Source organism: Gossypium hirsutum, chromosome D10, assembly GCF_007990345.1.
Source record: "Gossypium hirsutum isolate 1008001.06 chromosome D10, Gossypium_hirsutum_v2.1, whole genome shotgun sequence".
NCBI classification, from domain to species: domain Eukaryota; kingdom Viridiplantae; phylum Streptophyta; class Magnoliopsida; order Malvales; family Malvaceae; genus Gossypium; species Gossypium hirsutum.
In genome coordinates this window covers 33,093,718-33,113,241 of record NC_053446.1, presented here as the reverse complement: position 1 = coordinate 33,113,241, position 19,524 = coordinate 33,093,718, and the positions used below count along the sequence as shown (strand labels likewise).

The following is a 19,524-nucleotide window of genomic DNA, read 5'->3' as shown; positions in this document are numbered from 1 at the left end:
CTTGTTACCTCTAGAAAAGGCTTGAATTTGTGTGGCAGATGATTTTAGCAAGACAAACTTTTTGCGACACATATATGTACAGGCTCTTCTCTGTATTTTTGTAGCTGACCTTCCCAAAATCTCACCTCGCTGACCATCCAGTTCTGCCATCTGACCAGCCCTAAGAAAAACTTTTGTTTTACCAATCTGCAACAGCAGAAAATCTGTAAGTACAGAATTAAGTGGTACAAGAGCCTAATGGAAGCAAAAAATAAAATATACTAAATATCAAAACTGATGCAAGAAATGTGTAGTGTGGACATGCATGATATATAGGAACTTCTTAAGAAATAAATGGATTGACAAAAGCTGCCCCAAAGTTTAACTTTAAGAAAATTTATAAATACATCATGTACCTGATAACCAGTGAGGTTACTCTTCTCCAGAATCTTTTTGCAAGCAGCGATATCATCTTTCTTGCCACTGAATAAGTAACTCGTGAATTCTAGTAACATAATTCTAAAGAATAAAAGGTGCACCTAAACAGAAGTAATAATTTTGAACTGCAAGGGATAATCATGAAAAGCTACCTCTTATTTCGAACCTCTGGAGCCAATATGACAAACCGATCTATAAATTCATGAAACAGCTTTCGGGAGGGAAATCCGGCACAACTAATTCTAATTGCCTCCATCACTCCCTGGAATCAAACATGCATAAAAACTAATGGACTTACAGACAGGTTACTTAGGCATTGACCAAAACGTCAAAACTTACCCCACATCGAAGTTGTTGTAGTACATTATTGTTTTCAAATATTGCTGGCTTAAGAGCATTATTTGGCTTTACACAACGAACGTAGTGTGGCTCAGTGGAACTCAAAGTCTCGAGCAAAGATTGGAGTTGTAGCTGTATAAAGCACATGGTATGCATGAGATGAAAGAAAATAGAGGAAGAATATAATCTGCCTTTAACAGACGCACCAAAGCTAAAACAGACCTTGAAGCCAGAACCTATAGAAGAAAACTTTGATGATTTGGAAGATTCCTCAGGTAAAGGAGGAAACAAGCTTGAAACAAAAGAGCACTTTGAAGCAGCCAGTAAGGCTTGATGCTCTGGAACAACATAATCTTTGTTCTTATCCAGGAAAAGCTCGGTTTGGTAAGTCACCTGTAGTAGAAATTCCTTCCACTCAATATTAAGAAGATTTCACAAAAGTAGATTAGAGAATCATAACTGATTATGACTATTCTAGCGAATGATGAGACCTTATTGGATTTAATGTAACTGATTTAATTATTTATAGAACAAAAATCTGATATCGGTTTCTGTTATCTAGATTCCACATATATGGATTCCTATGCATAGTTTGAGTAGAGTTAGCTAATTGGATTCTTCTTGTTTAATCTTAACCAATTTAGACATGTGTTAGATGTCAAGTTTAACATCGATTTCAAAGTTGGAGTAAGGAGTAAGGAGTCATAAGCAGCCAAATACCCTATATATTCTCTATATATAGTGGAGAATAACATAGATATTTCCATCAGCCTTATCTTTTATCTTGCTATTTAAGTGCCTCTGTAAGGATGTCCTGGCATAAGGAGATACTTACATCGCCAGCATAATGATAAATGGTGAAGTCAGTGCGCGACAACTTAGGCTTACTGAAGCGTTTATGGTCTTTAAAAGTCTGATAAAGCTTTGAGCAAATGTCTCATGTGTTGATCTGGGGAACATGCTATGGAAATAAAAGGAGTTATAGTTACAACTTCACTGGGTGATTGAAGCAAAAGAAAATCAAACTAGCAACTCTAGGTAAAAACAAATACCATTTATTCTTAAAATAAGTTTATCGTTCATACGTATTCTAATACCTACCAAGCCTCATCAAGAAGAGCTATGATGCCACCAGGTTTCTGTAAGCAGAAAAGTGAAGATTAATAGATAAAAGTAATATTATACATTATGGAAAATTATTCTCCCTCCCTGGTTTCATGAAGGTCTCTGTAGCTTCATTTTCAATATATGCATAAATTATGAACATCAACAAACATAAAATGTCAACATAATAATTTGTTTCCAGTGTCTGTAGGATATGATCACTTAGATTCTTTCAATGTTGACATTTCATTTTTAAGAAGTTCGGAAGGGCAGTGGCTAACATTTTGAAGTGGATGGAGTATTTATTTCATACGACAATCAACATCAACAAACAAGTGAAGTCCGTTGTGAGTGCTATCGTTTTTGTCAAGATGAGTTTAGGAGGATTTGATGCATAACACAAGAAAGAGAAACCGGTAGAGACTGTTATGATCGAACACTTGGGTTTTTGTTTCAGTAAAAAAATAGTTAACATGCGGTAACATATGATCAAGCATTTAATCAGTCATCTGTTCTATCTTTGTTTGCTTACACTCGAGCTTCTTGTATATTTTTGCTCTCTAGTTTGCCAACCACGATTCTGCAATTGCCAATGATAATTAAATCTTGATATGGAATTGTTACAATTGTGTGTTTGAGATTGATAGTTCATCTCATCAAAAGGAGAATAGAACTTTGGAACTCTTCAGAGAGAGACTCTCAGGGTTTTCAGAAATGTTGCTTAAGGTTTTATTATTCCATTTGTTCTTTAAACAAGGACTAATCTTTTTCATAAAAGAGGAAACCTATTACCAAAGGAAAATAAATCAACTAAAATAAAAAGATAATCAAGAAACCTAAAGAAAGAAATAGAAGTGTTATCTAAGCTTTAATTAATGATTTTAGATTAACAATATTTCCTAAAATAGATTTGGCCCATAACAACATCATAGGATGTGTTGAAAAGATAACTCAATTAGATTGAATCATTCAAGAGAAGGCTTTAGTTGAAAAAAGAAAAACATCATAAGAAGTGTTGAAAATGATATTTCAATTTATTAGATTTAATCATTCTCGTTTTATCTTGATTTTTCTTTGTACTTATAAAGTATTTATCTTGTTATCTTATGCCCCAAGCCTATCTAAAACAGTCATCTTAAATTATGTCCTACTTTTAGTCTACCAGAAATTTCTACGTACGTATCACTTTGTACCTACATATAGCTTGGATTTAGTGTTCTTGATCTAAGAACAGTTTTTCTACCAATTTTCTTAGATGTTATCAAAGTTAATATTTATTAGTATCATATTTTTACTTCGTTTTTAACATAAAAATAGAGTGTTACATACAAGCCTTTATTGCTATAGTTCTTTCTTATTTAGACTTATTGGTTTTAAATATTCATTGTCAATCTTTTTTTACCTACAACTTATTCCATAGTGTTAGAGAAAATTCTTATAGCTGTATAAAGCTGATTTATATGGACCATATAAGGGATTTATTATTCTCTTTCCTTTCCTATTAAGCTATATATGCATCTCAAGGTATAAAACAAATATACAATTTTCACCCAAATCAGTTTCGTTCTTCTTCCTCCTTTACTAAATCTCGTTTTTCTAGTATCAAAGTCACTCGGGTCAACTTTGAGTCCATGTTTTGCTGCTTTAAAACATGAAATGTTTTCATATCACTTTTAAAATGATCGTTAATGTGCACCACCGACACAGGGAGGAGCAAACGAGTCTCCTCAGCTATTAGGGAATTTCCAACGACTAGAAGGCAAGCGCATGAAGCACATGCACCATTGAAATCTTTGCACACCATTGTCACACGATGACGCATGAGGGCATGTAGGATGTTACCTGCTCACCAGGCCTCGGCTCTAACGTCAATTCACGATTTTGACCCAAGCCCAATGGTTGGGTGTTCAATTGGAGGTGGCACTGATGGCATTTGGTGAGTTTTTGGGGTGTTGTTATTGTTCACTATAGTTCGTTATTATTCTAAAGGCTAGTTGTTCAATTTACTTGGCTTTTGTAGATTAATAAGTTTGTGCAATTTGTGTTTTTGAGGTTATTTGCTATTTCAGGGCTTTTGGAGTTAACGTGTAATTACCAAATTTACAAAGTATAGTGACTGATTTGGAAGTTATAATAAGCAAGATGATTCCGGTGATGTTTATGATTACATATCAAAAATTGAATGGGTCCAACTATTTAGACTACAGCAAAACTGTAAAAATTTATTGAAAGAGTATCGATAAAGATGACCACTTGGTCAAGAATCCACCTATTGATGATGCTAAGTAGGCCTGGTTAAGAAATGATGCACAATTGTTCTTGTAGATGTACGATTCTATCAATAGTGAGGTAATCACTTTAACTAATAATTGTGGATTTGTTAAAGAACTAATGAACTATTTGAATTTTTTGTACTCTGAGAAAGGAAATGTCTCACTGATGTAAAAAATATGCAAAGCCTTCTACTAACTAGATAAGCAAGATAGGTCACAACATGTTTTTTCAATTTCAAGAGAGCATACAAGGAGTTTAATGTTTTGCAACCATTTAGCCCAAACGTGAAAGTTAAATAGACTCATCAGGATCAAATGACTATAATGAGCTTTCTTTCTGGTCTTCTGTAAAAATTTGAGGCTGCTAAACCTTAAATCCTCTTTTGATTTAAGATCACATCTTTGCAAGATACCTTGATGGTTATTGAAAGCTCTCATTTAGTTCAAACTAATAATAGTGCCCTTGTGGCTTGTGGTAACAAAACAAAAGGATCGAGTAATCGTTACAAAGGGACCAGTAGTCGCGATCAAGAAATAGGGTGAATCATGTTCTAATATTGTTATGAGCCAAGCCATACTAAAAGTTTTGTGTAAAGCTACAAAATAAGGCTCAAAGATCGTAGTTATCAAATATTAAAACATCAAGTAACAAGACCATCCTACAATCTAAAAAAGACTCTTCTTCTATCACTGCTATTGCTGAGTCACGTGTCTCTGAAAAGTGTCTTCTTTCCTCAACTTCCAAATGGGTCATTGATTCCAGTGCTACAGATCATATGATGAGTAATTCAACTATCTTTCACACCATTAATTCTCATACAAACATTACTAAAGTTGTCTTAGCTGATAGATCAACATTTATGTATTCTTGGATCCGGCACCATTAATCCAACACATCTATTTCCATAATTTTTTTGTTAAAATTACTTGATCTTACTTTTAACCTAATATCTATCAGTAAGCTTACTTGTAACCTAAATTATTTGTTGTCATTTTTCCCTGATCATTTTCTCTTTTAAGCTCTTTAAGACAAAGCAAATTATTGGTAAAGGCCTTGGGTCTGAAAGTCTTTACGTTCTTATACAATACTGCCAAGATTAGTTGCTTATTCTAGTTTGCTGTCCCGTTTTAAGGTACACTGTCAGTTAGGCCATCCTTCCTTGCCTTGCTTAAAGAAATTGTGTCTGCGGTTTAAGAAATCTTCTTTATTAGATTGTGAGTCATTTTAGTTTGCTAGACATCTTCCTTTAATGTCCAGAGTTAATAAACAAGTAGAATCTCCCTTTGAATTGATTCATTAGACCCAGTTGCAAAGAGGAACTCTTCCAAAATTTTGTTGTCTTGTTCAACCAACCTTGAGTAGGACCTACAACAATTTAATGAAAAAAAAATGCATTTTACATCGAGACTTAGAAGAGAAGGAGAATATGGAGATTCCTCCTAGATTTGAGGATGAAAAAGCATGAGGAAAAAAGTGTAGATTAAAGAAAGCCTTGTACGGTTTGGAACAATCTTATAGAGCATGGTTTGATACATTCAGCAAAACCATGGTTTTTTTTGGCTATCGAAAAAACAATTCTAAGCATACCCTCATCATAAACATCTAACAATAAGATCACTCTTATTATTATTAATATTGATGACATACTAATGACGAGAGATGACAAAGAAGGGATGACTCAACTAAAAGAAAATTGGCTCAGGAGTTTGAAATCAAAGATATTGGGAGGCTACAAAATTTCTTGAGAATTGAATTTTCCAGATTAGAGAAAGGGATATTAATCTCTCTTAGAAATTACATATTATAGCTGCTAACAAATATTTGGTTTGATGAGGTGTAACCCTGGAGAATCACCTATTGAGAGAAATCATAAGTTGAAAGCATGGATTGGAGAGTCAGTGGAGAAAGAGAGATATTAAGGTCTAGTTGGACAACTGATTTATATCTCACACACTAAAATAGACATAGCTTATGCAATCAATATAGTAAATCATTTCATGCATGATCCTCGAGAACCTCATATACAAGCAGCCCCTCGCATTCTACGTTACCTAAAGTCTACTCTAGGAAATGGCCCTTCTTCTAAATTTGGTCATCTCCAAATAAAAAGCATTTATAAATATGGATTGGGCTAGATCTTTAAAAGCTAGGAGGTCCACATCTAGGTATTAAACATTTCAAAGGAAAACTTATCACTTAGAGAAGCAAAAAATGTAGTTGCTTGATCAAATGTTGACGTAGAGTACAGAGATATTGATGAATTTGGTCAGCATGCAGCAACACTCGATAGCAAGCAGGCCATGAAGACCAAGCTGTGCAGGAGCTGCTACAACAAGTTTTTGGTTATTTTGTAAACTTTAGTTGATGAAATGAGTCTTAGTTCATTTCTAACTAAGTTAGGCCTATGATTGATGTAATTAGCTAGAGTGTGAGCTGTAAACACAGTTTTTGTTCAAGCTTACAAGTTTAAATTTCAAGTTTCTATGTAATTAGTGGAGGTAGGTAATGTTTAGGTGATTACTTGCTGTTTTTGACAAGCTTAGTGCTTGATTTATGTACTGGCATCATGCCATTGTTTTCTTAACGAATGAATCAGATTTGTTCATCAAATTTCTCTCCATTTTTCCTTAGCTTTTCTTCTTTCTTTTGCTCGAATTCATTTGATTGCTCAGCAAGCACCGAGGCTTGTTGCACAAGACACTTGCCGAGTCTGTTATTTCTGTTACAGCACCAACAGATATTGCTCAAGGTGTTTCTGAACTCTTGTGTTTGAAGGAATTGGACTTGTCAAGGAATAAGAAAATGTCCTTGTAATGTGGCAAAAAGGCTATTATCAGTGTAGCTCAAAATCCAGTTCAACATTATTGAACAAACTATATTAGTAGTCACTTTATCAAAGAGAAATTGACCACATGCTCCTTAAACTTAGTTCATGTGACGTTTGACAAGTAGTTAGCTTACATATTCACAAAAAGGATTGAGAAAAAGGGCCTATCATATTCTGGTGTACAAGTTGGAGATGTGTGATATCTATGCACCAAATTGATGGGGAGAGTTGACAACTAACTGAATTAGGATTGCTGTGTTTAAGGATAACAACAATTCTTGACTTTCAGGGTTCTTTTTACAAATATTTAGCTTTATTATTTCCTTAGATAGATTTATTCATGGTGTATAAATACCTACGTAATTTCTCACTCAAGACATTGAAATTCATCAAACATCTCTTCTAAATTTGTTTAAAGGTTGCTACCACTATTGTTCACAAAAAAAGATCGTAGGTAGCTTTGGGAGGAATCTATTCTTACAACTATGTAACTTACAATTGGATAAATATAAAGATTTCAAGGTTTCATGCACCTCAAAGTTTCAAAAGGTTTTTCTTTTTTTTTCTTTTATCTAAGTTGTGCTCTAACCAACCATTAGAAGTGTTTATTCATAATCACAACCGAGGTAAATTAAACCTAAGAGAAATGAAGTAATTCTTTGTAGGTTAAATTTTGAAGCAAGAAGGATACAAATGTTATGACCTTATTTCCAGAAAAAATGTTTGCCACCATGGATGTCACCTTTTTTAAGTCTGTTTTAGTGAAACTCACCTTTAGGATGAGATATATTGAAGATTTGGGATACTTAGATGTTTTTGTAAATCAAAATACCATATTGATTTCTACAATGTCATATATGCAAAACCTAGTGTTTTAACTAATGAAAACCAAGGTTCAGATTTTAGAAGTCATAATAATTTGGATGCAGTGGAAAGACAAGAAGTACGAAAGAAACTCCTTGTTTACTTGTAGAGAAAATAAATTCAAAGTAATAAGGCCAATGCTTATCATAATGTCAAGAATCTAAACCGGAGGTTGATCAAAACTCTATTGGATCTCCTCGTAACCTTCATTCTGAGTCTATCCAAGCTAGTACACCTAGTTCTCCTAATCCTACTTCTAGTTATTTTTATCTTAATGTCTAATTGCTAAATGAAAGGGGATTAAAATTTGTACCAAACAACCAATGCCAAAACATGTTTCTTACAAAAATTTGTCACCGAGTGTTTATGCCGGGATGGTATTGGCCAAGTCAAAGGAGGGTATTTTCATCTCTCAACATAATTATGTGTTAGAATTACTTGAAGAAACTGATTTGATTGGGCGTAAGGCTATTGAGACTCTAATTGAACCTATCTTGAAGTTACAACCGACAAGCTTAAAGAAGTGGTGAACAAGGATTATTTTCAAAGGCTAGTTGGTAGAATGAGTTTCTCAAATACACACCCATATATAGCTTTTGCAATTAGTATGGTAAGTCAATTCATGCAATCACCAAACTAGAACACATGGATGTTGCTTATAGAATTCTAAGGTATTTAGAGGCACGCCAAGTAGAGATCTACTATTTGAAAATTGTGGTCACCTACAATTTAAAGTGGTCGCTAATTTCAATTGTTGAAACTATAACTAAAACATAATAGGAAGCACGACATGACCTTGAAATGAAACACAAAGACAACATAAATACCCTAACATGTCAAAATCTATATAACACAAATTATTAACTTATCAAAAATTATATAAATATAAAATAATTTAAACATGATTATGACATTAATATACATATTGCTAGGTCTAGTATTATAGATAAAGATATTTCAAGAAAACTTAAAATTCTCTAATCATTTACCCAAGAAATTATACTATGATAATAAAACAACAATTTGAGAGGCACTAACCAAAAGGACAACGTAATGAAAATATTGAACCATTATAAGATTTGATATTTTAATTTATCTTTCTACTTATCATGTATTTATCTTATTATCTTACAATCTTAGTCTATCTAGAATATCTATACCATAATTATCTCCTAGTTTTAGTCTATCTAGAACTTGTACAAACTTATCGCGTTGTAACCATATATAGTTAATTGATATAGTAGTACGAATATATTTCCTACTACTTTTCTTATAGGATGTATGCTAAAGTTAAAACCACAAGGGTCTAGGTATAGTTAGCCTTAAAATTTTCTTTAATATATGAAATAAACATTCAAGGACTCAAAGAGTGAACCTAGGACACTGGAATTAAGAGTGCAGTATTCTACCAAGAGACTACTCCTAAATTTTTCGTGATTTTTAAAAGAAATTTCCTAAAACACAATTGTGATCAATATCAAACAAACATAAAATCAAGATCATAGCTTCTAAATGAAACACCATCATCGAAGTTCTATATAATCTTAGAGTCAGCAAACAACATAACATTATTTGTAGTTCTTCATATTTCTTAAAATTGTTTTTATAACCAAACAAATTTCACAAAACCTAGCGAATCCTACCCTGTAAAAAAAAAGAGTTAAAACCAACTATTAGTATCATAAAAAAAAATTAGTAAAATGTGACTAATGATAGCCAAGCTATCTTTGTCAGATATTCCACTTGGCTTGGCAAATGGAGTTTAAATTCTGTATATTATCAAGTAAGCAAAGATCAATATCTAAATCCAAAAATTTATTCCGCAAGATTTTTAATAATTCATGACAAAAGCATAAACTTCTTCCACACAAACACAAATATAAAATATTAGAGCAGAATTTAGATTTCTGGTGAAAAATTAAATTCAAATGGAAGAAGTGATGACATACCTTCTCAATGAGATCAAGAATATCTTGATTATCAACAAATTCTATATAACTCCAATCAATTGCTTCTCTTTCATATTCCTCCTGTTCCATCTTAAAGACATGCTGGCAAATGACAACATTAGCCATGTTAAGCATGGCTTTGAAAGCTTAAAAGCTAAAAATATCCTCAAGACACTAGCACCAATCTAGTGCATAAACCTGATTAAAATGTTGTTGTAGCTTTTCATTTGTCAAATTGATGCAGAATTGCTCAAAACTGTATGGGATGAAAATTTCAAAAATCATGTAAGTGCTAATAGTGCCAAACTACGGAATATGGTAAGTAGTTGTGCACATTGTAAAACTTGAAAACAGACAAAACATGTAGAGAGAATTGAGCTTTAAAATACATGAAACGCCGCCATCTGTCAAAGAAGAAAAACTAAAAGGTAGTTGCCACACTAGCCAAGACAAGCAAAGTAAATTAGAAATAGAGGCCCGCATAATGTTGAAGGAATCTCTACAGTTCATAGCCTTGAAACCTTGAATTCCCCTAATTAGACATCCCAATCATGAAAATGATACAGGGATGTCATGAAAGTTATTGATTTCTGTAAATGACGAAAACAAAGCATACCGGTTAAGCACCTGTTTGTCTTGAAACTCTCAAATCCATAAATATCAAGAACACCAATCAAGAATTTTGATTCTTTATCCTGACCAATAGCAACATTTATCTTCTCCACAAGCCTGGGCAACCAGAGTGCCAAAATGTTAAGAGAAAAACTGTTAGATAAGATGTATTTGGCCTGTGATCTTGTGTCTCTCCAGAATGAATCTCTATGGTAGATTGAAAGTTACCAGTCAAATAATTTTGAATAGACAATTTTGGCAAGAGCATCTCTACTGAGGGCTGCAGCATTTGGATCTAGTGCTTTAGTAATGGTTTCATCACGAGTCACAAAGACACGTTTACATAAGGATTCTTCAAGAGACTTCTCATCACACCTAAACAATAAAGGCATATTAGAGGTTTTCCATTCACATCTACACACAAGAACGACATGATGGATGTTTAAGGATAACAGTAGTAATGACAAATTACATGAAAAGTTCTGCAGCAGTTTTTAGATGGAATCGAGATTTATCATTCTTAGGTTCAGAAGCATCTGTTTCTTGTCCCTTAGAAAACTCTACATTTCCTAAATGTAAAATTGCAGCCACAACTCGAAATATTGCATCCTGAAATAGACACTCAAAAAAATATTTAAAAAGAACCAAGTTAAATAACTTCAACTAAACTAATGACCAAGATGCGTTACCTGTTCTTCCTCACTAATCCCAACAACATCCATAGCTCTCCTAGTTGCAATGTACTCTTCAGAATCATTTAGAGCATCCAACTCAATACAATTTGACTGGTTTAAGTAATGAAAAGTTCTAGGATTTCCCAGTTTGTACTTCTCAACATCCTGTTAACATGTATTAGGAATAAAACCAAAAAAGATTTAGATTCTTCTTGGGTAACAAGAAACTAGTAAATATAGGAAAAAATGATGACCTGCTGTTAAAACAATGGAGTTTACACTTTAATCACAAGAGCCCAAATAGTGCTGTTCTCATACTGCATTAATCATATTTGTAAATCTAGAACACAAAGCTCTAGTCATGGGTTCTATTGCATATTTTGACACGGAAAGAAATTTTCTGATAAAATAACCACAATTTGATAACCCAGCACACAGAGCTTGAAGTGCTGCAAGCTATGCTAGTAGGGACCTGATTTCAGCAACTTTGATATCATCCCTACACTTCTACACCACATTTCAGTAGAAAAGAGTAATCAACTCCAATTATTGTGGCATCATTTGTTTTAAGGAAAACTATATCTGAAAAAGCATAAGCTATAACAGGACTTTGACATCTTTGTTCTTTTTACTAGTATTATAAAATAAACCTGAATTGCTCGGTGAAGGTAAATGCAGAAAGCTCAGAGGAGACACCATTACCTCCTTTCGTGCAGAACAAAGCATATAAAAGCAATGATAATTTCTCTCTGGATCAGACACTTGGCAAACACGAGATCGTTCTAGCAAATAAGTTCTTATTGCAGCTCCAGAAATTCTACCCCTTTGATCAAATTGAATTTCCACGAACTTGCCAAAGCGACTGCAATTCCATCATGTTCAATCAGGGGGCTTTCATCATATAAAGCAAGACACTTAAAATAAAAATCCTCAAGGAATGAGGAATAAACCTATGTCTCAGTATAGATTTCCAACCTTGAATTATTGTTTCTGACAGTCTTCGCATTGCCAAATGCTTCTAGAACAGGATTAGACTACAAATGTAAGAAGCAAAAACAAATTAGGAAGTTTTTTTTCTTTTATTCAAGCAACCTCATTTTCCATGAAAAGAAGTAAGGAGACCTTAATAAAAAATGCAACATCAAATTCATCAATTTCACATACTGCAAAACTGAAAAAGTTAAGTAGTCTGAGCTACCTCCAAGACCTTCTGCTCCACAGACCGTTCCTCTGCATTGCTAACTCTCCCTCCCATATAGGCTAGATAGCGCATAAGCATCTTTGTACTCTCTGTTTTACCAGCTCCACTTTCACCACTTACCAAAATTGCTTGGCTAATTCCCTCATTAATCATCTGTCTGTTCACAACATTTACTAAATCAATGATGTACATCAAGAAAGCAGAATAATTTTATGACTGATAAGAGAAAGCATAAAAATAGACTACCTATAGGCAGAATCTGCAACCGCAAATGGATGTGGGCTCAGCTCACCCAAGGCTGCCCCTTTGTACTTTTGCATCACCTGAATGTCGTATAAATGTGGCAGTCTTTTAAAAGGATTTACGGCAATCAATATACCTCCTGTATAGGTCTGGAACAAATACCAGAATGTTTAGCTGCACACAACAATACATTCCTCTAGAAAACCTAAAACAACCATATAGCAAATTAAAGAAACATATTGACACAGCCAACATAAACCATACTCGAAGGGCTGCAAAACTGAAACATGGTATCGGATTTTTCCACTACCGTAACATCATAATAAATTAAGCAATATGAGAAATATGCTAGAACAAGCAATAAGAAAGGGATGCAAATCAGCTGGTAATACTTACATATATTTCATTAGCATCATATCGACATTTTAAGTTCTGCAAAACCCCTGGCTCATGCAAATATGCTAGCTTTGTCATATCATCAACACCACATTCAGGAAATTCAGGATCCTTTGGATAGGAATTAGATGTCTTGGCCACAACCTACACAACAAGAAAGGAAGCAAAGGCCACGAACCTTTCAAACTCCATTTTCATGTACTCAGACAAAGAGAAAATAACGGAAAGTATTGTTGTGAACCAGCAAATATGGAGAAGGAAATTTAGCGTTTGAATAGATGACAAGAGTAGTTAGATGAAGTGATCATAATCTAAACAACATATGTTTTACCACTTTAAGATCAACATACTACACATATAAGTTGAAGAAGAAGTTTTAAACCAGCAGTTCTGAAAACACGACTTCCAGAAGGAAGTCAGAAAGAAAAGTAACTTCGTTAGCTTCCCTTGCATCAGATAGCTGTTTTTTTTTTTTTTTAATTTATGATTATCTGAGATGATTCTTGGATACTAAATATATGGAAAAAATTGCAATTCAACCTTCAGTTATTTTTTTACCAGATTATAGGATTAGTCTGACTATGGTGATATTTTTGATTATCTGATTATATGAAAAAATATTGGATCATACCGCCATCATATTACCACTTAGCGACTATAGCTGGTCTTCTCTAAAAGATAAAACATATCTATGATTAGTCTGACTATGGTGATATTTTTAATTAAGGGAAAGCTTCTTTTCTTTCTATATTTCATTTTAATTTTTCATGGAATGAACAGTTGATTATCTACAAAGCCAACATGAACAGGTAATATAACAAGACTTATGGAATGAACTTCGTAGTGCACATTTTAGCACCACTAATACATTGTCAGTATATACTTTTTGTTGTGTTGTGTCTCTTTTGCTTAAGAAAAACATCCATATTATCCTCCTCTGTATTATGTACATTGGGAACATTTCAGTTTCTTATAATTTGCTCATATTTTAAAATAAAAACTAGCCAAAACCATTTACCTTTTTGGTTCTTAAACTATACCAATAAAATGGGGGAGGGGAGCAAATCACAAAATACTGAGAACAAGCACTCACCGTCTTAGCTGTACACTTTACTTTAATCTCTTCCCCATTAATTTCTATCACTTCCCCATCTAACCAAGCATCATCTGGATCCTCCACCCAAACGTGGGAACCAATCATAATACTGGATGGAGCAGCCTGTGAGTCCATGTCATGTTTATTAGCATACCAATTTTTTTTTAAAAAAAAAGAGTATAGAACATAAAATTAAGTCGTAGTTACGCAAGTACATCAAAAATAGTTTTTATGCATCTCACATTTAATCCTTTTAAGATTGCATTTGGGAACTTGGATTTCAAATTTTAGATAGGATTTTTTTTAAAAAAAGTGTAAAATAAGTGATACCACACCATACAATTGTAGCATTCATGATTTTTTTTCTCAAATCCATGAATTTTGCAGATGTAATAATGAATTTGGAATTCCTAAGGAATTTATGAATTCAACAAATTCATGCTATTGATATTTTCCAAATATATATGATATTGAAACCCTACTAATTTTTTCATGATGTAAGCATTTCATTCTTATAATTTATAGAACAAATGAAATCCAAATTTTATGCTCCTAACACGACATAAAACAATTTTCTAGCATCGATCAATTTGAATTTCCATCTTGGAAATCAGAAATTCAAGTCACAAAAATCACTATCTCAACAAAAGAACAGGGATAAGGCTGTGAACATCTAACCCTCTCTGAGCTGCCATTAGTTTTAGTAATCTAGCTACGTCCTAAAGGTTAGTATATGATGTCCACACGACACAGGGTTATCTTATTGATAAAGTCGTGTTCCGTTGAGGTCCACATATGAGTTTGATATTCATCACAACACTAAAAGGTGGGATCCAAATGTGGTTTATATAGATGAAGGGTCCAAACCAAGAACCTAACCCAAGGTTTTCAGTTCAAGTGGAGTTCGACAAGCATGTATGGGTTCCTTTGGTGTGCTCCACAAGAGCACATTAAGCAAATTAGAGCAAAGCTACTTGTCAGTTATTATAACAATGTCAAGGTTATACCATTCAAAAAAAAAAAAAAACAAGAGAAGAAAACAATATCAAGATTACTCGCTATCCATTAAGAATATTGCGGACCAAGAAATGCAGCTCTAGTCCTAGAAACTGGAATATTAATTGAACGCAATCAATCATATCTTCAAAAGACTTACTTTTAATGAACTATTGACAAAATAGCATAAAATATAATTTAAATTCACATTTCTAAATAAATAAATAAACTATATATATTGAAGAAAAAAAGTATTTTTTCTTTTAAAAAACTTAAATTTTGATTATTTCATTGGATTGGGAATGCCTATTGATTCACGAAAACAGATTCCAAAATCAACAAAATAGGCATACATACATTTTAACTATCAAGCAAATTTAGGAAAGAGACAAGTAAACTTGAAAATAAAAGAAAATCGCATGGGAAACAAATCCAGACCATTGTTTCTGATTTGATTCAGATCCAAGGCAGAGGTAATAAACACTAGATCCTTCTTCCAAAAGCGAAGCGAATTGCCATTCAAAAAGCTTTTACCTCCAAATATCTGCCTCTAATTAAATCATGACTTTCACATTCCTTGCCCTCCCATCTCTCTCTCTCTCCTTATTAACCCTACCAAATCTATCTTTTCCTTCTCTCTATCACTACAGATAATTTGTTACCGAATTGCCCCCTTCTTTATTTTGTTTAATTTATCTCGTTTTCTATAGGAAATGAAGGGACGAGGAAGATGTCACATTGAAGGAACGGCCCATTACAGAAAAAATAAATGCTATACAATGGCAGACCGTTAAGCGCCTTCTTTTCACCAACGTAGCGAATCCGAATATCAAACATAGCCAAACACTCATTCGTCTCTGGACCTGTTATTTTTCTTTCTAGTTTTTTCGCTGGACGTTATTTTCTCGTCTTCTTTTCTACCTCCATGAAATGGAAAACGTAGCGTTCTTTTATCTTTTTTGGTTTCCACAAGCTGATCGTCGTAGAGGCTTGAACTCAAAATAAATAATGCGAAATTCCTAATTTGTCCTTAATTTTGGAGTATAATTGCTGAGTCTTATTATTTAAGTCATTATTAAAAGGTTTAATTCAAACTCTCAGTCCCTGTAATCTTTGTATATTTAAATTTTAGTTTGTATACTTTTAATCTAAATAATTTATTTATTTACTTTTCTAATTTAATAATTGAAGTCTAATTGATAGCATAATTCAAAAACTTCCATTAAACTAGATTATATGACAGTAAATTTGTTCACATGACTAGAATTACACATGTGAAAAACCGAATAAGCAATTAAAATATTTGGGATTTTAAGTTTTTCAATTCTGAATTTGAGACTATAACATTAATTTAGTTCTATTTCAAAAAAGGTAATGAAAGTCAATATATATTGTTGTATGGCTTTAGTTGGCCATGAGTAAAACTTTTTTTAAAATGCACATAATTTAATAAAAGTCTATTGACAATGTTATTTATTGTACTACAATTTTACAATTTTAAAATTTTGAAATTTTAAAATTTTAAAATAAAGAGATTAAATTCACAATCTTAAAAAAAATACCGAGATTGAGGGCAGTATTATGCTTTATTAAAACGTTGCAATTTTGGTTTTATGACGGCTTTGAATAGAATTCTAATATGATGCTAATTATTTCGAAATGTTGGGAACCATAGCTTTTTTTAATACCAACAAGAAACAACTAATAACAAAGGTGATTCTTTCGCCCAACTATATTTTTACTTGCAAGATCTTTCTTCTTCTTCTTTTTTTTTTTACGATAAAAATATAAAATGCTATAGCCTCTAGTGTAACTTTTGTTAGTCCCCAAAACGATATATCCTCAAATTGGGATTAGATAAAAATATATATAATGTATCATTCCATACTCAATTCGACCATCAGGTTCGAGCGACAGGATGTCACATTTGTTATTAGAGCAATTACAATTTCAATTACCATTTAAATAATCAATTTACATAATAATAGGTTCATTACATATTAGCACATGTTATATAATTGCTTTCGAAGTTAAATCGAGCTTATGAAAGCTTTTTTGAAAACTCGAGATCAAACGAGGATCAAAATATAAAATATTCAAAACTATCAAGTTGGCGTCACGACAATGGGGTACCATGTCGCGACCTTGAACAAACAGTGAGTATCGCCCTGATATTGGAGAGTCTGTGGTCACGATGCCACTCACTGTCAATTCCTCATAATGACGTTGAGAACATGTCATTGCAACTTCACTTACTATTTTGACAAAATTCATTAAACAACTTAAATTTCGACCAACCAACACCTAAACTTCATCGAATATACCAATTAACAATTTGACACCAATAAACAGCTAAGTTACAAGCATTACAATATTTCATCCATGATACCAAATTACCAAGACACTATCTTTTATTACTTATATGATCATGTACACTAATTAACCATTTAAACATTATATAATAATCTTGATAACTTAAGTAGTTCATATCCTTAAGTTCAAATTGACATAAACTAACCAAATCCTTCCAATTAACCATTCAAGATACAAAACCAACTCAAACCTTAGGTACATGCCATTTATCGAAAATAAAAGGTGTTATAAAACACTGCTGAGTCAAGGGTTTTAGATTGGATGCTGAATCACTTCTTGAAACTTCGAGATCCACCTATACCTACACACAGAATAAACAAACCGTACATTTAGCAATAAAGCTCAGTGGTACTTTCATGATTCAAGTCATAGAAACAAAACGATTACAAGATAAGTGTAAACTATTGTAATATCATATTTCAACCATGTCATGTCAAGTGTTTCAATTCATACAATGCCACAATTTGCAATCTAATACATACATATCATGTTAACATTCTATCACCAATAATGCATATATTTCCATTTAAATTCTCAACAATTAACCATATCAATATGTCATTCCTGTATCGAATCTATTGATTCATTTTGTTTCATATCGACCCTTAGGGCTTGTCTAAACTAGCTTACATAGTCTTTCACATGTTATCTTTAATTGCATTTCATAGATAAGCTTTTTTAATATCAATTCATATTATCAATTCAATTCAAGCATCATTTATCCAAATTATACTTTATATTCCCTATTAACCTGACTCGAAAACGAATGTATACAATAAATCTAACACCAAAAATATCGTAAGTATTCCAAGGATCGTACCTAAGGAAGGATGGAAAAAATAATGAAAATACTTTTTACAATACTAAGTCTAAGTAGTAATAGTTAATTTCAATATTACGATGGATCATAAAATAGTTTAAGAGGATTAAAAATAAATAACTAACAAAAATAAAGAAATAAGGAAAGATAAATAAATTAATTAAACTAATAAACCAATCAAGAAAATTAACTCGCTTCAGGGTTTGCAACTAACTTCAGATTGGGGCTCTAGAGTAGATTAGTCATTGCTTCATACAATTATTACCTCCGGGCTCTAATTAACTTAGTCAATTGGTTGATACTCACTTATGTTATGACATCACTTTCTCAACCAGGATAAATTATGATTTACTCGATTCGACTTCCTTTTTCAATCTCGTCTACCTTATGATAACTGATTAGAGTTGTCAAGCCTAACCGTTTAAGAACACGTAATTTATACCAACCAATCTATCTCGAGAAATCCAAAATCCTCCGTTAATCACATCCTCATCCACTCATTAATCTCCCCTAAGGGATTTAGCCATTCATGTTATTCATAATCTTGTTGGGAAATGTGTCTATATTGTAGTAAACATGTAACTGTTTTCTATTTATTTGAACAATGAATAAATAAATAAATTTAATTTCACATTTCATTATTATGTCTTTTGTATTTCTGTCTTTTCTTTTTTGCATGCATAGTGAAATTGTAACAATTAGCTCATTGATTGTCTAAGTTCAAACTGAAGATAAGTGGCATTGTAAGAATGTTTACATTGCAAGAAAGACAATTTACTTTAGTAGATAATCTAAATAAGTCTACGATCTAGTAAAAGAATCAAAGTGAGAATTTGATTCAAATATTGAGAAGGATTATTATGTCGTCTACAATTCCAATTGGGGAGATGGCTAGTCTTGGCTATCAGAGCAGTTGACTCCACGAGTAAAAACATAGATGTATTCATTGGTAGAATGATACATTGGATTGGACCCATGATTAATTAATTCACTTGTGACGTTCATGGTGTGATTTACCTAAATCATGAGTTAGTCACTGACCATGCGTATGCTACTCATGTGCTTTGATATAAGTGGAGGCTTATGCTGTAAAGATGATTGAGCTCATAGCTGGTATGTTGGGTTCATGACTTGTGTATGGCATGGATTTAATAGGAATAGTGGAATTTATAACACAATTAAAGAGTTAATGATATCCTTTCATTGGCATTATGTGGATTGATAAATATGGAACGTTGCCACAAGTTGCTAGTTCTCAAATGAGTAATTTATCACAGTCATTTGTTGACAGTGATCATATTAATAATTAAGAAGACATAATGGTGAAAATAAGATAAAA

General features: G+C 32.7%; 1 pseudogene; it reads right to left on the bottom strand.

Moving 5' to 3' along the window:
* The window catches only part of LOC107915017 (myosin-6-like), a 32,235-nt pseudogene extending 16,290 nt beyond the window's left edge, over positions 1-15,945 (bottom strand).
* Between the last annotated feature and the right edge of the window lie 3,579 nt (positions 15,946-19,524).